Source organism: Micromys minutus, assembly GCF_963924665.1.
Source record: "Micromys minutus genome assembly, chromosome: 6".
Lineage (NCBI taxonomy): Eukaryota > Metazoa > Chordata > Mammalia > Rodentia > Muridae > Micromys > Micromys minutus.
The window spans coordinates 13,591,520-13,617,435 of record NC_137975.1 but is presented as its reverse complement, the minus strand read 5'-3'; positions in this window follow the sequence as shown (position 1 = coordinate 13,617,435).

Below are 25,916 nucleotides of genomic sequence, written 5' to 3'. Positions count from 1 at the left end.
CTGTCCCTGTTGGCACACGGGTTGGCCAGCAGATGGCGCGGCTGAGCAAATGGAAAAAAAAAAAAAAAAAAAAAAAAAAAAAAAAAAAAAAAACCGAGTTGGTGTCTCTTCACAGACTATGTTTTAGATTCCCCAAAGCCTTCAGGGAGGCGCCTATATGCACCAGGCGAGGCCACACGGCTGTACGGAATGGGTTGGTCTGCTTTTGGGTTTTGTTAGTAGACCTTTACTTTTGATCCTGACAAGTGACAACTCACTGTCCAGGCTCATCTCCCCATCCTGTCCCCAGTGATACTGTTTTTTCTTTCCAAACCCTACTGGGCAGTTTGCTCTCTGGACTTCGGTGTCACTATAGGGCTGAGTACTGTTCATCCAAAAGAGTTAATTCACAGCAGCACCAGCTACGCAGTCCAGGCTCCTGCAGACAGTGGTTGAGGGAGACATGGAGGAACTGTACAGTTAGGCTCAATGACTCTTCCTAGCCTTCCCTTCTTCATGTACAGTGGCATCCAGGGAGGTGATGCCATTCACACCGTTGTTTAAACAGGAAATACACAGTCACACAGGGCTATAGTGGCTTACCAAAGGCCTTCTGCTGAAACTGTTCTTGGTAGGCACCCCAGGACTCTGGCTGAACTCTCTCCCATCAGGAAAGCAAACACTGCCCCACAGTTAACGCCTGCTTAAGTTAATGTCCTCCTTACTGAGCTCCAAACATGCAATTTCGTAGGTATCTCACCAGACCTCCACTTTACACTTAATGGACATGTACTGACTCCCTGGCACAACTCCAGTGGCTCCTGGTATTATCAGATTTTAACCCTGTCCAAGGTACCTCCGGATCCACCCTATAATCTTAATTATCAAAAAAGAGGATCAGAACAGAGGAGGGGAGGGTCCCTTAGATATCTGCTGAACAATGAGATTTCAGAGACTTGACAATCTCATAGATGGTCATATAGGATTCCTATATGTTGTCACGGTGGGGTGATAAAGTACAACTCTTTTAAGAAGCCCCTACGCACATTTGGGTTTGTCTTACTCTATTCTCGAATGTCTCTCCCTTAACTCCTGTGCTTAAACTCTGTGATAAAGTGTCTGGAGGAACTGTGACTTTACATGGAGAAGTTTGCACCCATGATCTCCAACAGGGTCCTTATTCTTTCTCCGGTGCCCTTTTTATTTTTTTTAAATAAACATTCACATTGCTTCGTGCTGGCCTCATCCTGAAATTCTTTTATGCTTGTAGGGTGGAATCCAGGTTTACCCAGGTGGAGGTACCTGAAAGGTTGAGGAAATTCATCAGGCGTCTGGGAGTGATAGCAGGGGATGGTGCCTTCATGTCTGTCACAACAGATGTCACCACGGATACTACCAGCGATACTACCACAGATGCCCCTCACTACGTCCTCATATGCTGTGACCTCACACCACTCACCTTCACAAGCACCACACAAAGCCAGGGCTAATCCAAACAAGACTGAACTGGTGAGCATGTGTGCAAGGCCTAGCTCTAGAGAGTGTCAAAGCATCTGTCCAGAGTGTGTACTTAGTCTTGGTAAGCCAGCATTCATTGGGAGTTGTTTTCCAGCCCGTGTAGGACACCACTGAAGACACCATAAAGGGCAAAAGTGTGACTTGGTGTTTGTGTAAGCACAGATACACTCACTTCTCACTTGTAAGAAACACCACTTGCTGACCTTCATCCCGAGAGGATCTCAACAGTTTACCTCATTTTGAAATACTTCAGCAAGGAGCTCATTTTCGGTGTAATCTGAGATCCTCAGGAACAAACACATTTTACCTCACATTAGGTGTTTGTCCTGTTTTTATTTGCTGGTACAAAATACCCAACAAGGGAGAGAAGGAAGGGTTTATTTGGCTCACGGTTTGCACAGAGCACCAGGGCAGGAAAGTCGTGGGGGCAGGAAGGTGAGGCAGCTGCTCACACTGTGTTCAGAGTCAGGAGAAAAAGAGCTGAGTGCTGGTTCTTTCTTTCTTTCTTTCTTTCTTTCTTTCTTTCTTTCTTTCTTTCTTTCATTCATTCTTCCATTCTTTCTTCTTCCTTCCTTCCTTCCTTTCTTTCTCTTTCTTTCTTTCTTTCTTTTTCTTTCTTTCTTTCTTTCTTTCTTTCTTTCTTTCTTCTTCCTTCCTTCCTTCCTTCCTTCCTTCCTTCCTTCCTTTCTTTCTTTCTTTCTTCCTTTCTTTCTTTCTTTTATTTACTCCAGGACTTCAGCCCATGGGATGATGCCACTCACATTCATGGTGGGTCTTCCTCCCTCAGCTAACATAATTTATTATTTCCCCCACAGAATGCACAGAGACTTGTCTCTTAGGTCAGATTCACATTCAGGATTGACCACAACAATCACACACACACACACACACACACACACACACACACACACACACATACACACAATTTAATAATAACTGTATAATACATATATAATACATAGTATATAACATATAACATAATATATAATAATAACATGTTACATATAATAAGTATATAATACCTAGTTGAAATTAATATATATTTAAACTATATATATTATAATTATATATTATAATTATATAATAATATAATTATATTATATTATATAAATATAAATTTATATAAACTAAACTTTCCCAAAGCCATATCTCTATCATCAACGTGAAACATGAAGCACAGTAATACTTTCTATTAAGCTTTATACCACTTCCACAAGGCCGTCTGTGACCCAATAAATAGATTTCACAACCCCCAAGTGAGGCATGACTCTCAGTTTGAGAGACTCTAATTGAAACCACCCAGAGGCAGGATTCTGAGAAAGCTCTGGAGTGTGAGGCAACCTGAGCTTCTGTCCTGGAACAGGTCTGGGAGGCAAGTGGGTGGGGGCTGGATTCTGGGGAACTGGCTGGGCCTGGATTTGGGGTTTTTCTTTCCCATGATGATAAAGCGCAAGATGGGGAAACACCAGGACGTAGTGCCGCCTTCCACCCTGAACACTGGCAGCCCGAGCGTTCCCTGTGCTCTGTTGGAGCCCTCCCTTGGGAACCAACAGCACCTGTTCCCTCCACTCACCTCTGTCCACCTGGGACAGCCTGTTCACAATCCCAGTCTTGTCACCAGAGGCCTCGAGTGGAAGGCTGGGTTTGACACTTGGTTGTTGTGATTCTTAGTATTTCATGGTGCCTGGCCTTCAGGTACTCAGAGACATGGCTGAATTCGATGGCGAACAGGCACTGTCACTTAGTTCTGCTAAGGGAAGAGTATTAGCGTCTGATTCCAGTGTCTCTTGAAGATAAGCAACATCTTCCAAAGCAGACTACAAGCTGCTAGATGCCCCACCCATGAAGCCTTTTACCATAGGGGCTGCTACGTACCCCACCCATGACGTCTCGTAGAAGGCTTGTGAATTACTTTCCTGTTAAGTCACCATTGACAGAGAAGCTTAAACCAACAAAAATTTTAGTCTTAAAGAGAGGTAGAAGATGTAACCTGCTTGTCTTCAAGAGGCACCGGAATTAGATGCTGATACACTCCTGTCTTAGCAGAACTAAGCGACAGTACCCATTCCCCATCCACTCACTCAGCCTTCCTGAAACACTACTATTAACGGCAGGGGCAGCAGCAGCAGCAACAAGAACAACAGAGTGCTAAACCCAGCTTTCCATTCCAGGTCTGTGATGACAAGACTGGGGGGAGAGAAGGGGTGTGAGACTGCCGTCAGGGTTTAATATATCATAACAGAATTTCAAAAATTAAAAAGAAAAAAGCGTTCTAGAGACCAGAAGTCTGAATGAGTCTGTGGGGTGGAGGTCAAGGTTTCAGCAGGACTGTTTCTTCTTTCAACATTTTTTTTACTTTAAAAATATTTTTATTAAGTGAAATCATGAAATATTTAGGTAAATGGGTGGAGCAAAAAGAAGTCATCCCCAGTAAGGTAACTCAGACCCAGAAACATAAATACAGTGTACAAATGTACTCATTTATATGTGGATGTTAGCTGGTAAGTTTTCTATAACAGCAATTTATTTGACTACAGAGGTTAGGTATAGAGTCAGGGGGTTGTGAGGAGGGATGGATCTCACCAGGAAGGAAAATAAAATGTGTATACTTATGAATGAATGGGGTATGTGTGGCAGGAATTGATCAAAAAGTGAGAGGAAGGGAATTTGAGAAAATAAAGTTATAAATAAGGACCATTTGAGGGCCCATATGACAAACCAGTTCAATAGCTTATAATATATATATATATATATATGTATGAAAGCAATTTAAGTGAAATTACCAAATGGCCATGATTTAGCCCTATCTGGACATCTCAAGTCAACAGATGAAGCTTCCAGTACTGGGAACGGGTTGCAAAAGTTGTCCATAGTGGTCCCATGGGAATCCCAGAACAACTCAGGCTGTTGTTTGGTCTCTGCAAACTGACACTAAGGCCCTATTGTTGAAGACAATACCTACACTTCTTATTGGACATGGAGAAGTCAATCGGGGGCCTACTTAGAGCTTTCACACCTATGGACTAATGTTCATGGTACCAGTCTTTCAGTCTAAACTTGAGCCCTGAGCAAACATTGGGTGCTGATTCTGCACCCATCCCACAACACCCAAAGGAATCCCATCACCCAAGTGCTTTAATATGCCCAAGATCTCAGGTGTGCTAACAAGCTCTTGATTACAGGATCACAGAGGAAGCTTGACTCCCAAAAGACCTGACACATACAGGAGTGGTAGAGCTCTGACACATTCACGGATATCAGGAGCTTGGCCATACTGGGACTTCAGTATCTCAGAGGCAATTTAACACACTCAGGATCACAGAATCACAAGATCACAGGATCACAGGATCACAGGATCACAGAATTACAGAATCACAAAGACATCTGGACTCTGAGGAGTTCTGACACAATCAGGATCTCAAAAAGGATAGGCTCCAGTCAGAGACAGATAGGGCAGGTAGCACTAGAGATAACCAGATGATGAGAGGCAAACAAAAAAAACATAAGCAGCAGAAACCAAGGCTACTTAGCATCATCAGAACCCAGTTCTCCTACTACATCTACTCCTGAATATCACATCACACTTGAAAAACATGATTTGGATTTGAAATCACATCTCATGAGGATGAAAGAGGACTTGAGGAAAGACATCAATAACTCCCTTAAAGAAATACAGAAGAACACTACCAAATGGGAGAAGGAATAGAACAAAACTATCCAGGACCTAAAAATGAAAATAGAAACAATAAAGACATCATAAATCATAAAGGGGGACAGCCCTGGACATAGAAAACCTAGAAAAGAGATCAGGAATCATAGATGCAAACATCACCAACAGAATACATGAGATGGAAGAGAGACTCTAAGGGGCAGAAGATACCATAGAAAACATTGATACAACAGTAAAAAAAAAAAAAAAAAAAAAAAAAGCAAAATGCTAAAAGTTTTTAACCAAAAAACATCCAGAAAATTCAAGACACAATGAGAAGACAAAACCTAAGAATAATAGGTATAGAAGAGAGTAAAGACTGCCAACTTAAAGAACCAATAAATAGAAGAAAACTTTTCTAACCTAAAAAAAAAAGAGATGACCATGAACATACAAGAAACCTACAAAACTCCAAATGGGCTGGACCAGAAAAGAAATGATTTCTGTCCCATAATAGGTAACACACCAAATGCACAAAACAAAAAAAAGAATATTAGAAGCAATAAGGGGGAAAGGGCAAATAACACATAAAGGTAGACCTATCAAAATTATACCAGACTGTTCAACAAACACCATGAAAGCTAGAAGATCCTAGACAGAGGTTATTCAGACCCTAAGAGACAGAAAGATAAATCAATGGAATAGAACTGAAGACCCAGAAATGAGCCCACACACCTATGATCACTTGATCTTTGACAAACGAGCTAAAACCATTTAGTGAAAAAAATATAGCATTTTCAATAAGTGCTGGCCCAACTGGCAGTCAGCACGTAGAATAATGCAAATGGTTCCATTCTTATCACCCTGTACAAAGCTCAGGTCCAAGTGGATCAAGGACCTCCACATAAAACCTGATACACTGAAACTAAGAGAAGAAAAAATGGGGAAGAGCCTCAAACACATAGGCACAGGGGAAATTTTCCTGAACAGAACACCAATGGCATATGCTCTAAAATCAGGAATCGATAAATGGGACCTCATAAAAGCTTCTGTTGACAATGTATGACAAAGGACATTGTCAACAGGACAAAGCATCAACCAACAGAATGAGAAAATATCTTTACCAACCCTACATCCGATAGAGGGCTAATATCCAATATATACAAAGAACTCAAGAAGTTAGACTTCAGAGAATCAGACAATCCTATTAAAAATGAGGGACAGAGCTAAACAAAGAATTCTCAACCAAAGAATATTGAGTGGTTGAGAAGCACCTAAAGAAATATTTGACATCCTTAGTCATCAGGAAAATGCAAATCAAAACAACCCTGAGATTCCACCTCAAACCAGTCAGAATGGCTAAGATCAAAAACTCAGGTGATAGCAGATGCTGAAGTAAATATGGAGAAAGAGGAACACTCCTCCATTGTGGTGGTATTGAAAGTTGGTTCAACCACTCTGGAAACCAGGTGGTTCCTCAGAAAGTTGGACATAATACTACCTGAGGACACAGCTATACCGTTCCTGGGCATATACCTAAAAGATGTTCTAACATATAACAAGGACACATGCTCCACTATGTTCATAGCAGGCTTGTTTGTAATAGCTAGAAGCTGAAAAGAACCCAAATGTCCTTTAACAGAGGAGTGGATACAGAAAATATGGTACATTTACACAATGAAGTACTACTCATTTATTAAAAATAATGATTTAATGAAATTCTTAGGCATATCAATGAAACTATAGAAAAAATCATCCTGGGAAAAGTAACCCAATCACAAAAGAATACACATAATATGCACCCAGTGATAAGTGGATATTACCCCAAAAGCTTGGGATACCCAAGATAAAATCCACAGACCACCAGAAGTTCAAGAAGTTGGAAGACCAAAGGGTGGATGCTTCAGTCCTTCTTAAAAGAGGGAACAAAATATTCACAGGAGGAAATATAGAGATAAAGTGTGGAGCAGAGACTGAAGGAAAGGCCATCCAGAGACTGCCCCACCCAGGGATCCATCCCATATACAGTTGCCAAACCCAGACAATATTGTGGATGGCAAAAAGTACATGCTGACAGGTGCCTGATATAGCTGTGTCCTGAGAGACTCTGACAGAGCCTGAAAAATAGAGTCAGATGCTCTCAACCAACCATTGGACTGAGAATAAGGTCACTAGTGGAGGAGTTAGAAAAAGGAGTAAAGGAACTGAAGGGGTTTGCAACCCTACAAGAAGAACAACAATATCAACCAAGCAATAACCCCTCGAGATCCCAGAGACTAAACCACTATCCAAAAAGTACACATGGAGGAACCCATGACTCCAGCAGCATATGTAGCAGAGGATTGCCTTATCAGGCATCAAAGAGAGTACCTCAGTGTAGGGGTACTTTAGGGTGGTGAGATGGGAGAGAGGGTATGGGTTGGGGAGCACTATCACAGAGGCAGGGCAAGAGGGGATGAAATAGGAGGTTTTCAGAGGGGAAACCAGGAAAGGGGATAGTATTTGAGATGTAAGTGAAGAAAATATCGAATAAAAAATTATTCATGGTACTGAAAGGCACTCTGCATGGTACTACCAAAGGAAAAAGTAAACATCAACCTAGCTACTTACCTTCAGTTTGCCTTGACTCCCTGCACGCCAGAGGCACGTGTGCAATGGTGCCACAAGCATGTGGGAGTGACCAATCCTATCTGATTAGACTGAAGGCCCACTCCATGAGAAGGGACCCATCCCAGATACTTCTCAGGTGGCCAACAACTACAGACCAGATAGGCCATGCTGCCAGAGGAAAATCAACCATTATCGTTCTGCCAAACAAACATAGCCATAAAATGCCTGCAAATGACATTCCGCTGCTGTGCTCATAGATCGGCTTCTTGTTCAGCCATCATCAGAGAAGCTTCTTCCTGCAGTTGGTGAGAAAAATGCAGAGACCCACAGATGGTCAATGTACAGAAAGAGGTCTTGGAAAGTTTTTTGTCCTAAATGGGATGTCTCTACCAAATCCTCCACTCAGGGTTTCAGGGAACCCTGTGGAAGAGGTGGTAGAAGGATTGTGAGTCAGAGTAAATGGAGGATAACAAAGAAGCAAGGCCCTCTAATCACTGCAGGACTAACGCACACGAACTCACGGTGTAGCAACATGCATAGAAACTGCACAGTTCTGCACTAGTTGGGTCCCCAGCACTGAAAGAAGTGTACACAGGTCCTCATCAGACTGGATAAATCATAAACAAAGACGTTGGTTCTTAATACTTTTTCCAAGGTCAAAGGCTGAATCTGTTGATGACCTTCAGATTCAAATAGTTCCAAGGTACTTAGAGACATCACATGGCAAAAATTGGGCAGGTAAACAGAAACCTGAATAAATTGTCTTGTGTGTACACATGTGTATCTGAGTGGGTATATATGCATGTACCCAATTATGGGGGCCAGAAGTCAATGTCAGCTCCTCATCTTGTTTGTTTGTTTTTTAGGAAGAGTCTCTCACTGAACCCAGAGCTCACTGATTTGGTCAGACCCTGAGGATTCCGGTGTCTCCATCTTTCCAGCGCTATTTTTTATTTTTGAGAATTGTTTCTTTATTTCATGTATATGAGCACACCATAGCTGTCCCCTGACACACCAGAGGAGGGCATCAGACCACACAACAGATGGCCATGAGCCACCTTGTGGTTGCTGGGAACTGAACTCAGGACTTCTGGAAGAGCAACCAGCACTCTCAACCGCTGAGCCATTCCAGATGCGTGCTGCTGTGCTGAGCTTTTTACATGAATGCTAGGGGGTCCTCATCCAGTTCTTCATGCTTGACTATCAAGCCGTTTGCTGACTGAGCCACCTCTGCATCTTCCATTGGACTGGCTTTTATAATATCTGCTCTCAGCCCATAGCTAAATTTCAGCATGATTTTCAGAGGAAACAAGCCAATGTAAAGCTATGAAAGAACCCATTTGAGTTAGACAGGATCACCACTTCATAGCATCCTTTGTCATTTTTCAATTGGCTCTGGGGAAATGGCTCCATTAAGAGTACTCCCTGTTCTTGCAGGAGACCAGAGTTCAGTTCCCAGCACTTGTAATTGAAAGCTAAAAGCTGGCTTGAACTCCAGCTCCAGGGGACCCGATGCCTTCTTCTGGCCTCCACAATCACAGCACTCACATGCACATACACAGAAACATACACTCATCATAAATAAAAATAACAAGGCCTTTTACATTAAAGGGCATAACTGGAACTTTCACAGGTTCTGGAAGCAGGAACAGAGAGCTCTTGAAGCCTCATATTCTGCTAGCCATCCAAGACAAGAGGGGTTGGAGGGAGACTCATATCTCAGAGATAGCCTGATCATTCCACTATAAATGAAAACTGGGGGATAAAAAACTTGTCCACAGTCAGTGGAAGCAAGGCTAAGGCCACATTCTGCATATGTGCCCCTGTCACAGCAGCTGCTTCTCAGAGGTAGCCTGTGACTCTGACATAGTTTCCTACAATGTGTATCTAAAAGTTGGCAAAGGCTCCACACCTGCCCATTTTACCCTAAAATTCATACATGTTGTCAGTTATTTGCTGACTTCTGAAGTTGAACTAATATGTAAGAAGCTGATACTACTTCCTACAGAGAAAAATTCTTTCTTGATGTCTTAAGAATGCTCAAAGCCTTCAAAAGCTATCAAGAGCAGCCAAAGGTAGCTGAAGGTACTGTCTCTTAAGCTCATTCATTATTCATGTCTTATTTTTCATTCAAATTCGACATCTGCCAAGTATCTCATACATTTATTTTCTTGGTTGTAATGAAGCAGTTCAATAAATTCAAAGAAGGCTACCATCCTAATATCCAGAGGCTTTAATCCGTTCAATTCTGCATAGAGAAGGATCAGAAGCTTAACCTTGTCCCTTTAGACTGGAAAGAAAAAGAAAGGAAGAGACTCAGAAGGCAGGTCGGTTGCTAGAGTTCTTGCCTCGTATTTGCAAAGCTCTAGGTTACATCCCAGCAGCAGATAGCACATATGATAGCACACAATTAATCTCTCCACTCTCGGAAGAGAATTAGAAAGATCCAGAATTCAAGGTCATGCAATGTTACATACCAAATTTGAGTCTAACTTGGACTAAACAAGACCCTGTCTCAAACAGAAAGAAGAAAGTAAAAGAGAAAGAAAAGTGAGAAGGGAGGAAGAAAAAAGAAGAGAGAGAGAGAGAGAGAGAGAGAGAGAGAGAGAGAGAGAGAGAGAGAGAGAGAGAGAGAGATTGGGAGAGAGAGAGAACTCAAGACATAATTTAGAAACAAAGAGCAATGATAAGTGTCTCATTGCACATCCTTCTTGATGTGTCCCTGGCCCATGACCTTTTTGTTGTCTTCGCACACATCTCAATACCTTAACAGACACTTATAAAATCTACATAGTCTAGCCCCTATCTATCTATCTATCTATCTATCTATCTATCTATCTATCTATCTATCTATCTATCTATCATCTATCTATCTATCATCTATCTATCTATCTATCTATCTACCCACCCACCCACCCACCCACCCACCCATCTATCTATCTATCTATCTATCTATCTATCTATCTATCTATCTATCTATCTATCTATCTATCTATTTACCTATACCTTTATATACATGGATTATAAATTAATAGACTAGGGTTTGTTCGCCCCAAATAGGGCACTGGGGACAGATGAAAAAAAAAATGATTCCACCTATGGATATGTTGGAGAATCAAATGATTCTGCCCATGTAACAGAGATTATTGGAATTGCATAGAGGAGCAAGGCTGACCCAAAAGCAGCTGCATCACTGAGAAGTCTATCCCAGCCTGGGTGATGACTCATCAATCCAAATTCCTGGAGCTTTCTCTCCAACTTGCCTATGGCTCCCCTAAGTGTCTCCTCTCCAGCAACATTGCTACTCCTTTTAAAACTTTGGCAATGGCTTTTCTGAGCCTTGTAAATTTCAGGATCTTCTCAAGTTAATCCCAGGAGCCTCCCTCTTCTTCAAAGGGGGGAATATTTCATTGATTAAAAAGGGGGGAAATACCCAAGAAACGATCCACACAACTTATGAAGCTCAAAAAGAAGAAAGACTAGAATGTGGATGCCTTAGTCCTTCTTAGAAGGAAGAACAAAACAGGGGAGAAAATACAAGGTCAAATAGAGGAGCAGAGATTGAAGAAAAGGTCTACAGAGACCGCCTCACCTGGAGAACCATCCCATATGCACTCACCAAAACCAAGCACTATTGCTGATGCCAAGAAGTGTTTACTAGCAGGAACCAGGTATGAATGTCTCCTCAGAGGCTCTCCCAGAGTTATATAGATACAGATGAGGATGTTTGCAGCTAACCACCAGACTGGACATGGAGACCCCAATGAAAGAGCTAGAGAAAGGACTGAAAGAGATGGAAGGTTTACACCCTCATGGGAAGAACAACATCATCAACCAGCCAAGGCAATGAGGTAAAAAGGGTGATTGGGAGAGAGAGCACCTTCATGGAAACAAATTGGGGGTAGGGGGTAGGGGTGGGGAAGAAGGGTATAACATTTGAAATGTAAATACAAAGAATATCCAATAAAATTGAAAAAATTATTAAAAAGGGGCTACAGAACATGGAAAAAGACCAATGAGTGGATATAACTGAAAAAAAAAACAAAAGACTCCTCTCTCTAGTCAAAGAACCAATAAGGTGAAGCTTTTCCAGTTTCATTTCCATTGCTGCAACAACATATTCTTACAGAAAAGCAACCTAAGAAAGATGGAGTTATTTTAGCTCATAGCTTTGTGTTACAGCACACTACTATGTGGCAGCCACAGCAGCAGGAACCTAAGTTAGCTGGTGACATCACAACCACAGTGAAGAGCGGAGAGAAATGAATGCATGCACACTCACTTGCTTCTTTGTCTGTGTTCATCTCTATATCCTTCTGCATAGGGAATAGTGGTGCCAACAGTGGGCTAGATCTTCCCATATTAATTAATTTAATTAATTTAATCCCCTATGAAGATGCCTGCAGGCAAGCTCAACATAGACAATTTCTCACCGAGACTCTCTTTGCAAATGGTTTTTCACTCTGTCAAGGTGAACCGTCATAGAGACCTGGTGAGTGAAAACTTATAGCAAGAATTACTGCACTCCTGCAAACATACTGCAAGGGTAGTGTCCAGTCCCCACCTTCAAAGGACAAAGAAGAATGGGCTGTACTGGAGGACACCAATACCCACACACCCACATGATGCAGTGTTGCCAGAAGACTAAGTAGGGACTCTGGGCTCTCATCTCTGCCAGTTGGCAGCAGGTTTTGTCCCGAGCCTAACACCATGTATTCTATGAAGGGAACTCACATGCCACACTGCAGTAAGGATGGGATCATTGCAGTGAGAATACACTGAAGTTTAGCAGAGAACTTGAATTTCTGACATTGCTATGAACAATGAGTAGGGTCTCTTCTTGTATGGGTCTACCAGAATGGTTTGGTAAGTCACTCATAATACCAATAACCAGCCTAAATCTTTTTTAAAGATTTTTTTATTTATTATGTATGAGTACACTTAGCTGTCTTCAGACACACCAGAAGAGGGCATCTGATCCCATTACAGATGGCTGTGAGCCACCATGTGGTTGCTGAGATTTGAACTCAGGACCTCCGGAAGAGCAGCCAGTGTTCATGACCACTGAGCCATCTCTCCAGCCCCAGGCTAAATCTTAAACTGACTAAAAAGACTGTCAGTAGAGACTGATTAATATTGACGATCAACTTGATGGGATTTAGAGTCACCATGGAAACAGATGTCCTGGCTTTTCTATGAGGGATTATCTAGATTGGATAGGGGTGGATAGGAGTGGAAAGACTCATCCTGCACATGGCCAACAGCATTCCTTAGACTAGGGGCCTGGATTGAATAAAAAGGAGAAAGCCAGCCAAGCACTTACCACTCCCTGCTTCCAGACAGTGTGAGCAGCAGCCTCTTACTCCTGGTGCCACGCCTCCCTGCATGATGTAAGCTGTGAGCCAGAAGAAAGCCTTTCTTCTGTAAGTTTCTGCTCTCGGGTATTTTGCCACTGCGGCGAGACAAGTAACACGGAGTAATTCAGAAATGGCAGCTACATTAGAAGTGTCTGTAAACAATTTGAAAGCAGCTATTATAAAAACACCTCCATGAAAAATTATATATACACAAAATGAACAGGTTTAAAAATACCAATTCCAAGAGAAGAAACAGCCTCAGCAAAGACATAGATGATATGGAAAATAGTTGAGAGGAAACCTCAGAACTGAAAACAGAATAACGTGAGCAGAGCAAACGGCTGATCGGTGTGATCGAGGGCAGAAAAGAAGGAACAGAAGACAGAGTCACGGCTCTTAGGATAGACAATGAGTAGAACAGTGGAGACCCACACTAACAAGAGTTCTCTTGGTGTCATTAGGATACTGAAAGGAGGGACAGAAAGTGGGACATGACAAAAAGTACTTGGGACCTGGTAAGGTGGTTTAGCAGGGAAATGAGCTTGCTGCCAAGTCTTTTTATCCAAGTTCAATTTCTGGGACCCACATGATGAAAGGAAAATCCAGAGATCTTCAAGTTGTCCTTTTATGACCTCCACGCATGCCATAGCATGTGTGCATGTAAGCACACACACATGCACATTCGCATGCAAATAAATGTAGTATTAAATGTAAAACCCATGAAGAAATAACCACTGACAACTGCCTGAACTGGTGAAGGATAGAAACAAACATATTCAAGAAACTGAGTGACCCTCGATCCTCATCATCACAAGGAAATCAACCCCATGACATGCTGCACTTCAACTTGTTAGAACTTAGAAAAAAATCTCAAAGGGAGCCAGAAAAACAATGGTGTCTTAGTTCCAAAGAAAGGCCAGCTAGAATGGGAGAGGACTTCTAGTCGGGAGCTTTGGAGGCCAGAGCAGTGGAGAGTGCTCTTCAGGAATGACAGACAGACAGACAGATAAAGTAGGAATCCAGCAAAGGCGTGTGTGTGCAGTAACCTGCAAATCTTCTGAGCTGAGACTTATACTAAAAAAAACATGGATTTCCTCAAAATGGAATTATGTAAAATGTTCAAGCAATGAGAAGCTAGGGAAAAAAATCTCAAAGAAAACTATGCAGAAGGAGCAGCAACAAGAAGAAAATGTAAACTCTGTAAAATATCTGTTAAACATAGAAATCAACAGAGTGTAATAAAGAGCATGCTTTCATTATCTGCAGACTAAAAATATGTCTCATCCAATACAGTGTAAGAGGGGGACAGAAGTGAACGGATGGAGAGAGATGTCCACACGCGTGTCAGAGGACGCAGGAGTGGCTGCACAAGCATTAGCTTCACCTCATCATTTTATTTAGGTATAAATCAGAGTAAGGGACACAGCAGCAAGCATGGCACACATCTCTAAGCTCATCAATTGGGGGACAGAAGCAGGAAGAACGGGAGTTCAAGATCATCCTCAGCTACATAGTGAGTCTGCAGAGAGTCTGGGCTGTAGGACGAACAAACCAACCTACGTAAGATTTCCAGGCATGAAAAGAGCACATTGAGATGCAAAGGTGGCTCTAGAGAGTCTAACGTGAGACTGGCTTCATCCTGACTCAGTCACCCATGGCCTTAAACTCCTGATGCTCTTGCTCCTCCTTTCTCAAGTGCTGAGATTGCAGGCATGTGCTGCCTTGCCCGGCCATATGACAATACTGACAGCAGCACAGACTGAAGGAAGACAGAAAGAGTGCCACAATCTGGGGAAACAACACTGAAGGTACTAAAAATAGGTATTGGGGCTGGTGAGATGGCTCAGGGGTAAAGGTGATTGCCACCAAGCCTGATGGCCACCACAGGAAAGTACTAGAAGAAAGCCTTGGAGCAAGTCGGTCAAGCAGCCTTCTTCTATGGTTCTTGTCTCTGCTCCTGTTTGAGTTTCTGCTCTGACTCCTCAGTGATGGACTGTCTGTCCCATAGAAGTGCTTTCTCTGTTGCCTTAAGGCCATTGGATAAAGAAAATCCTGACGTTGTTCCCAGCCCAGCAGAACAGAACATGAAGGTGGTCCCACCAAAAGAGTAAAAATGCCAGAAGCCCACCCTCCAATAGTATTCTGATCTATTTGATTGACAGGCAACCGAGCAGGCCCAGAAATGATATAGATTTGTTTGAATTGGTTTGGACACTAAAATAAAGTGATCTCTCCAGAATAGAGTGGCCGTTGCCAAAATTTATGTTTATGTCTACTTGAAATACATGTTTCTAAAAAGAAGTAAAATAACAAGCCATTCTCATGTTTGATCCATTAAAATAGTCCTCATTGCAAAAAAAAATCTAAATGTGTTACTAGAAAGATGACTTAGCAGTTAAAAGCACTTGCTGCTCTTGCAAAGGCTGGGGTTTCATTCTCAGCGCCTGTGTCTACCTGTAACTCCGGCTCCAGGGAGTCGGGTGCCCTCTTCTGGATTCAGTAAGCATTAACAGACATGTGCATAGACACACAGACAAACATACACATGGCTAAAGCTAAAGTAAATATATTATGTTTTTAAAATTCCAAGTGCATATTCAACAACTACCAGAGCTAAAATGTTTGAAGTAAAAACCAATATAAATTTAAGAGTACAAAAATATCCATAATAATGGGTAGGGGATTTAATAGCTATCTCTCAATGACTAATATGACAACTAGACATGAAATCAGCAAGGAAATAGGAAACTTAGAAAGATTGAAAATCAAAAGACCAAATAAATTCTTCTAGAGTGTGCTATGCAACAATATACTCTTTCTTAACCAAATAAAAGATAAGATAAAAAACAAAATCAAACAAAACCATCACCATCACATTAAAGTTGGGCAATGGAAACCAACGGAAAGAAGCCCAAGAAAAGGCACAAGATTCAGAGACCCAATCAGGACTCCCATCTAAGTACTAAACTGAAAGAGGACCTGGTATAGATCGATGTTGGCCATTTGCTTGTTGCTTTGCTTTCTGAGCTCATAAAAGTATGTCTCGGTGGATGTAGAGGGCCTTGTTCTCCTGATGCCCTCTATGCTCTGTTTCCCACATCCAGAGGAATTTGATGGAGACATCCCATTTAGAACTGTGCCTTTCTCTCTCCCTCTCCTTCCTTCCTCCTTCTCCTTCTTTCTCCCTCTTTCTCCCACTCCCTTCCCCTCCCCCAACCCTGTGCAATGTCTGGCTGTGGGTCTCTATATTTGTCCCCGCCTGCTGTAGGAGGAAGCCTCTTCTTCCTCTGCAGAAGAAGGCACTGACCTGTGAGTACAGCAGAACACCGTTAGTAGTTACTTTGGTGTTACCTTTTCTCTTTGAGATCAGTACTTTTTGATTTTACCTTGGGTCTTTGGGTTATCTAGCCTCGGGTTCTTGGTCACCCAAGCAGTTTAGGGTATGAGTTTCATTTTGTGTAGCGGGCCTTAAGTCAAGATATACTTCAGCATATCTTGCAGTCACTTCGCCGTTTAGATCAAAGGTTTCTGTGGCTAGGTTGCTGTTTATGTTTCTCTTTTGGTTCCTACAGAATATACCTTCCTGTAACAAAGACACTAGAACATTCTAGTGAAAGTTCTATGTAGGCATAAGCTCTAAGTCTGCATCTTCATGCTCAACAAGTTTTGTGTGTGTGTGTGTGTGTGTGTGTGTGTGTGTGTGTGTGTACTGACTTGCTGTTAGTTTGTAGAGAGCAACCTGCTTGGGGATTTCCATGGGATCCCTTTGGCCAACAACTCAATAAGATTTAACCTAGTCTCTGTATTAGAAGCTTCATTTAGTGACAAAAGATGGCCAGTTGGGACTCTCTCCATCTTCCTCATTATTTGGAGACTTCCTTAGGATTGCCTTCTTAGGGAAGTTTCCACAGCACTAGATTTCCCTGCTGACCTTCAAGTGTCCCTTCAATTACAGTTGTTTCTTGCAGCTGTCCCCTCTGAAGCCCATCTCTTCCCACATCATTGTCCTGCTCCTGCTGTCCTCCCCCAATGCCAGTCCATACATAAAATCTATTCTATTTCCCCTCCCAGGGATCTCTACGTGTCCCCCTAGTTTCTTCCTCTATGCCTGGGTCTAGAGATTACAGCTTGGTCATCATTTATTTAATGGCTAATATCCATATAGAAGCAACTACATGTTGTATTTATCTCTCCGGGTCTGGGTTACCTCACCCAGGATGATTTTTCTAGTTCTATACATTGTCTGAAATTTTCATGATATAATTTTTTGAAATAGTTACATGATACTTCATTGTATGAATGTACCAGATTTTCTGTAGCCGTCCTTCTGTTGGGGGGCATTCATTTGTTTCCAATTCCTGGCTATTGTGATTAGAGGAGCCGTGACCATGGTATGACAAGTGTCCTTGTGGTAGTGTGACATGTCCTTTCAGTGTCTGCACAAAAGTCAGTACATAGTCTTTCCTGGAACAGGCACCTAAACAGTTCACACTCTGGGCCACCGAATAAACCTCAACAATTTGGAATTGCACAAATATACTCCTTAACCACTAAAAAGTCAAAGCATAAATCAACAGAAGATACATACTAACACTTTAAACAGTACAGTACTAATTTACCCACTGGATTGATGAGGCAAGTCTCAAGAGTAATAAGCATTATATTGGACTGAACTAAAATGTAAGTATACGATATAGAAATGTTGAGATACAAATAAATCAGTATTGACTGTAAGTCCTATATTCATAATACGTATAAATTGGGTGTGAGGGGATGGCTCAGTGGTTAAAGTACTTGCTTCACAATCATAATCCTCAGAGTTTAGATCCTCAGAACCCTTGTTAGATACACAGCAGCCCACCTATGATTGTAACCACCGAAGGCAGAGACATCTAGTTAGCTGTGATGGCGAGCTCTCAGTTTAACTGGGAGACCCATCCTCAGTGGCAAAAGAGGAAGACCAACAATAGACCTGACCTTTCATGAGACATGATATCTGGATTCAAATAAGTACATAATCAACATTGAACATCATTAGGTGCTGCGGAACCATAATAAAATATCAATACTCAGCTCTTGAAACGGCTAACATGGAAGTTAGTGATTACACCAAATTCTGATGAGGAAGAAAGAAGAAATAGATTATTCATATATTGCTAGTGGAACTGCAGAAATAGTGCATCTCTTTTGCTAGGAACTTGGTAGTTCTTAACAAAAATGCGTACCATACAACTTAGCAATTCATTATCGAACAGTTAGTTGTACCAGAAAGATGAAGACCTTTGTCCACACAAAATTCTGCATAATAGTTATAACAGTAGCTTTATTTGTAATTGCTCATAAACTGTATATGGCCAGGATGCCCCTCAGTGTGAAAATGGTTAAGCACATTTGGTGTATCTGCCCTACGGGGTGCCACTCACCTATAGAGAGAAACAAGTTGCAACCACTGGAGGCTCTTTGGGGAATATACTAGGTGAAAAGGCCATTTCCCAAAGTTACACATGATAGAACTCCCCTTACTTAGTATTTTGGAAAGACAGAATTTTGCAAATGGAGAAAGAGAGTAGTGGTCATTAGAAGTAAAGGAGAGGGAGAAGTGTGAAAAAGTATCTACAAATGTTTTGGAAATCACTGTGATTTTGGAAAAGTGTTCTGTCTTGAGGGGACTGGTGAGGAATACAGGGTCTCTCTTTAAATACTTTTTTAAAATCTGCATGTGAATCCATCGTGCTTGTGATTTCAATGTGGTACTGGTAGTCAATCTCAGGGATTTGAGGATGTTAGATAAGCACTCTACCATCAAGCCTAAGCTACAAAACTATCCATGCATTTATGTATCTATGTATCTACCTATGTATTTATGCATCTGTCTATCTATCTATCTATCTATCTATCTATCTATCTATCTATCTATCTATCTATCTATCTATCTATTCTACTCTACTCTACCACCAAGCCACAACCACAGAACTACCTATGTATTTATGCATCTGTCTATCTATCTATCTATCTATCTATCTATCTATCTATCTATCTATCTATCTATCTATTCTACTCTACTCTACCACCAAGCCACAACCACAGAACTACCTATGTATTTATGTATATATCTATGTATCTACCTATTTATCATCTATCTATGTTTCTATGTATTTATTCTACCACCAAGCCTGAACCACAAAATTATCTATGTATTAATCTATGTATCTATCTATGTATCTATCTACCTACCTACCTATCTATCTATCTATCTATCTATCTATCTATCTATCTATCTATCTACCTATCTATCTATCTATCTATCTATCTATCTACCTATCTATCTATCTATCTATCTATCTATCTATCTATCATCTATCTATCTATCTATCTATCTATCTATCTATCTATCTATCTACCTATCTATCTATCTGTACATTCTACTATCAAGCCACAATCGAAAAACTATTTATATATCTATGTATCTATTTATGTATCTATGTATGTATTCATTTATCATCAATCATATTACATCTATCAGTTTTTATATCTCTATTATTTATTTTGAAGTTGGTTGTCTATCTTTATCATATATCTATTGATCTCCAACCATCTACCCAACCAACCATCCATCCACCCATCCATGTATCTACATACTCATATTTATCTGTCTATCTTTCTGTCTTTGTTAGGGTTTCTATTGCTGTGATAAGACACCATGACCAAAACCCATTTGGGTAGAAAATCATTTATTTGATCATACAGATTGCAGTTCATTATCCAGGGAAGTCAGGGCAGGAATTCAAAGCAGGAATTAAAGAAAAAGAAAAACGATTACTGGCTTTTACAAATGACTTACTAGGCTTTGCTTTCCTACAGCACTCAGGACCACCGACTGGGGCGAGGCACTAGTGGCAGTCATCTGGGCACTCCCGTGTCAATCGCCAAGCATAGAAAAGCCCAAGAGGCTTTCTTGCCCACAGAGGAGTATGATGAGGGGATTTTCTCAGTTAAGGTTTCCTCTTTCAAAATGACTCTAGCTAGTGTCAAATTAACATAAAACTAGATAGTATATGAGTCTCTTTATTATGTCTGTCTGTCTATCTATCTATGGATGGATCCATCCATCCATCCATCCATCCATCCATCCATCCATCCATCCATCCATTCATCATCTAATCTGAAAACTATTTAGCAGATTGAAGGAGATGACAGATCTTTAACCCATGAGCATTCTGCAGTTTATCCAACAAACACTTTTCATTTGAACACATGAGTTTTCACAATTTTACTTCATAAAGTGCCAGAATAAATGTCCTTACAACTATGTTTGACAACCCTGCATACCCATTTTCTTTTTATATTTCCCTAGAAATGGAACTGGCCACCATGGACTTCCTCATATTCCTACACACGCAGAACCCACTGTCCAAAGCACAGAAATATTCACTATTCATGACAGATGCCAGTCTCTTTGGTGTGTCTGAGCAACAGCTGTAGGATGCAGCTGGTGCAGCTCATATGTGAGTCTTAGGAACTTTCCATGCGTGTGCAAGGTTTCCTCTTGTACCTGGGGTACTAGAGATATGTGGGGAGCATGGCAGAACATGGCACATGATAAAGGTTCAATAGATGTGATGGTTGCTGCTGTTGTTACTGCATTTATGATCAAGACCAAAACAGTGCAGGTGCTGAGGCTGACCAGCTGGGGGAAACCTTTCTGTATAGTCTAGTAGATGCCACATCCACCAAGCATTATTTTCTTTCATGCTGTCTGAATTCTAGTTTCTTAGAACACATTTTTTATGTATTTATTGGTTACTTGTATGTATGTATGTATGTGTATATGTGTGTATGTATATATATGCATGTAGATGTGTGTATATATGTGTATTGTCATTGCAAAACCACAACTCTCATCTTAAAGGAATAAGAGTTTATTTTGAAGCCAAATATAGGTGATCATGATCTGGAAACACAAACTCAGATTAGCCTTAATTCCACGTTCCAACATGGTGACAGTTTGATGAAGCCTTTGTAGTAGCAGGACAAAGAAAGGCACAGCTTATTGCACATTTGTATACTTTGCTGAAAACAATAGGCACATGGATTAAAGCAAAGAGGAGAATCTTTGGCTACAGGACTCAGATACTGTCTGATTGACACTCCCAGCTTTTTGTCTGGTTGAAGCTGGTAGTGTGTTTATTTAATACATTTCTAAAATGTTTTACAAAGATGCTAGTTCAAAAACGGAGATGGGTGAGGAATGGTTACTAAGGCAGTGGAAGACAAACCAAGATGATTGTGATTAAATGGGAGCTGCAAGATCCCAACCACTCCAACGTCACTGAAGTTCACCCGTTAATCAGCCTTGTGGAAGGGTCAGGCGAAGGTGTAGCTTCTTTTGGAAGCTTTTGTTCTCAGTTTGCATGCATGAGTATGTATGTGTGATGGATGTGTGAATATATATTTATGCATGTTTGGGTACATGTATGTATTACCTATGTATGTGTGTATATGTATGTATACATATGTATACTTCCACGATCTCATTTCGGATCTCGATTTTTAAGGAAATTGTATACACTCCAGTCATTATTTTGCATATTTAGTGAAAACACATGCCATCCATCTTAACTTTTTCAATCATGTTTCTTGACATCAAGGGTTTAAAAGTTGTTAGGAAGCACTATTTATCATTGTGTGTGTGTGTGTGTGTGTGTGTGTGTGTGTATGTGTGTGTGTCTGTCTGTGTGTGTGTGTGTGTTCAGGTGCATGTGTGTAGGCAAAAATTGGTGACTCTCGGTGTCATTCCTCAGGAGCTGTCTACCTTGGGTTTGAGACAGTTTCTATCACTGCTCTAGAGCTCACCAATTTGGCAAATCTGGTGAGCACCCCACTGGTGTGTGTGTATCTGTGTGTCCTCCTGCCCCTACGGTTCTGCTGCTGGGGCTACACCGCTGTGGCAGACATTTTTGTGTAGTTTACAGGTTGATTTCTGGTCCCTATGGTCGAAGAACAAGCATTTACTGATTGAGTTATCTCCTTTGTTCTATCAGTGTTTTGTCTGCAAGAACCTCCCCATAAGAAAGTTCTACAGATCTGCAGGTTTTGTTCCTTTAATTCTGACTGCATCTTGGGTGCAGAGACCTGTTCACCTGTGACAGACGCTCCTCATGGCTGCATCAATGATCCTTTTCTGTGTAGCTCCCTCGGCTTTCACAAAAGTAATAAGCATCGTGAATACTCTGATGACACAGTAATTAGGACCTTGAAGCAATTTCTTTGATCGAATACACTATCACCTAAGAAGCTATTCAGAATCCTGCCCTTAGCCTCTTATCTATATGCTTTCCTAAGAAATGTGACCTCATTTAAACATTTTAATATTTTAATTGTTTGTATAGTTTTTCTATCTTCATCTATGTGTGATGAGCGTGTGTGTGTGTGTGTGTGTGTGTGTGTGTGTGTGTGCCTCTGCATATAAGGCTAGCTGACCTTATGGCTTTTGGGCGGTTCTCGGGCTCCTATCTCACAATATGAGCTCTAAAATTACAGACATCCTCTTCTGGACCTGAACTTATATGGCTTCTGGGCTTCAGACTCTAGACTTATACCTGTGCAGCAAGCACATGAACCACTTAACCTCTCCCAAGCCATTTAATTCTCATGGCTCAGACCATACTACCTGTGATCTCCTGACAGGCTCCTCCCCTACTGAGTAATAGGATACTCCATTAATCTCTGCTACCTGCTGCACATGCTCAGTTGTGCCTATACTCCACATCTTTCCTACACCCCTCCTTCATGACCCTAGCCCCCCTATCATGTCCATCACTATTATGAACACTCACAAATGTTTTGTCTTACATACATGTAAAAGGATTTTCTTAGTTATGAACCGGAGCAGAGTTGCCCAGTTGCATAATATTTAAATGTTGATCCGTTTCCCGGGGTGACTTTTCTTTCTAGAAGCTTTGTTCAAAGATCATGTGGTCCCACATCTTCTCCAACACTTGATGTGAAGAGACCTCTAAGAGGTTCTGTTAGTTGAATCAAATTACAGTATCTAGAATAGTATGTGTGCATTATTAGATAGAAAACAGGGCCTCAATCAATATGTTCTAGTTGGTATGCTACCAGTCTGCTTTGACTAGGAATGTGTACACATTTCATTTGTGTTCATACACATGTAGAACATGTGTGTGGAAGTGCATGTGTATGCACATGTATGTGGAGATCAAAGGTTGATGTCATATGTCTTCCTTAACCACTCTAAATCTTGGTGTTTGAGACCATGTGTCTCCCTGAACCTGGTTTAGATAGACTGATTCGTGAGCTTTAGGGACCTGACAATGTCTGTGCCCCAGGTCTGAGACTATAGGAACATGCTATTATGCCTTGCTTATAAAACAAAACAGACAGAAAACTGCCCATGGGTTCTCACAATCCAGAGTCAGGTCCCCACTGTTCCACTGTGGACATCTTACCAACATAGCCAGTCTCCCTATCCCCTCCTGAAGTCAATTTTAGAATTTCTTCAAATATGTGTTTTCTTCTCTAGGAGATGCCAGCTTGTGCCTTTAACTCATCTTTCTACACTGAATCTTTATTTGTAGACATTTAGCAGCATAAACCTTATTTTTCATTAAGATTCATATCCTTCTTGACAGTTGCATAATATACCCTCTTGAATAAATTCAGACATTGTGTCTCAGTGGGTGAAGTTGCTTGCTGCCAGGTCTGACAACTTGAATTCAGATTTTAGAACCTATGTGATAGGAGAGAATACACTTTTTTTTTTCAAAGTACAATTTCTTTTTGAAAATTCAATTTATTTATTTATTATATATAAGTACACTGTGGCTGTCTTCAGACACACCAGAAGAGGACATCAGATCTCATTACAGATGGTTGTGAGCCACCATGTGGTTGCTGGGATTTGAACTCAGGACTTCTGGAAGAGCAGTCGGTGCTCTAACCACTGAGCAATCTCTCCAGCCTCGAGAATTGACTCAAAAAAAGTTGTTTTCAGACTCCCACGTGTTTGTTATGTACGTGCTACTCCTGAATAGACGGATAAATGTAAAATTTTTGTAATCACTCAAAAACAAAACAAAGCAACAACAATGCCATAAAATTCAGCAACTTCTACCATTTATTTGACTTTGCCTTACTAAATTTTTGGAAACACACAAAATCCTTTCTGTGTGCTTTGTCTGGTTTTATTCTGGTCTGATTTCCATGGTCATGTGACTCTATTACACTTGCTGTTGTTGGAAACAAATAATTAGGTCAGGTTTTTACTACTTTCCCACACACATTTTCTCTGTCTTCAACACATTATTCTTGTAAGTTATTGAAATTATTTTGTTAAATTCCTTCCTAACCTATCTGTTCTCTTCCCAGCTTATTGGTGCACAAATGCATACACACACACACACACACACACACACACACACACACACACACACACACTTAATTTGATGACTGAAATCTACTTAACATTGACTTTTTGTACGTGTGTGTATATACATACATATACATATATACATACACATATGTTCATGTGTAGGAGTGTGGGTGTTTGTGCATAGTGGCACATGCGTAGGCAAAGGACCCTCTTCTGCCTGGTCTGAGGCCAGGTCTCCTGTTGTTCACTGCTCTATTTATTAGGCTAGTTGTCTTATGAGCTCCCGAGAAAGGTCCGGTTTCCACCTCCTAACTTCCCATACACATGCCCGGATTACGGATACATGCCACAGTGTCTGGCTCTACAGGGACTGGGGCAGGTGAAAATCTGACCTCAGGTTCCTCAGACTTGCCTTTCTTCACTAAATCTCCTCCCCAACCCAACATCGCTTATTTTTTTTTAATGTTCTTCATCTTTTGAGGCCTGATCTTGAATATTCTGCAAGAAACTATGTAGTCTTCACCTGAGCTTTCCTCCCAACCTTCTTGCATCGACAATAAAGATTGTTGAGATTACACTGATGACAAAATAATTACTGGTCTCTCGTATTGGGGTTGTCTTCATGTCATACAAGTAGCCACCTGTCCCGTCTGGACAGATGCCTTCAGCGTGACTCTTCTGGAGAGGCCCCTGCTAAAGCAGGCGCAGATAATGCCGTGTGTTGTGCAGCCCACCCACGGCCGTCTGCAGGGCTAGTTTAACGCCGCAGCTCTGGCAAACGTTGGGGCTTGGATGGGTCTCATAAATAATGGACGAATAACAGAGAAATTGACTGCACTGAGATAGCCCAATCTAGCACCCATCTTTCTGAGCACAGCTTGGCAAACAAAACATTTGGAGCCCCACAAGGCCTTTGCAGCAAGGTCTTTGTTTTGCACTCCTTCCTGAGTGTGTTTTTCTGTGTGTACAGGTGTGCATACGCATTGTGTCCAGGTGCATGAATGTGTGACTGCATATGGGAAGCAGAGGATACCCTGGGTGTTGGTCCTCAGTTACCATCAACTTAGCCTTTTGAGGCAGGGTCTCTCTCTAGCTTTGAATTTACCGATGCAGCTAGGGTAGCCGGCCAGCAAGCCCCATCTTTATCTCAGAGCTGAGATTACACGTGTGCGGCTGTGACTGGTGTTTTTAAAACTGTGGATTCTCATAATGATCGTTGGGGACATAATCTGCTGTGACATTTTCCCATCCTCACCTTTTAATGGTAGTATAGAGTTTATTTCCTCTTTAAATGAGAGAAGCTCCTGGAAGGGAGATATAGGGACACACACACACACACACACACACACACACACACACACACACACACACCTATGTGTTTTGGTTGAACACATTTTTTTTTCCTCCT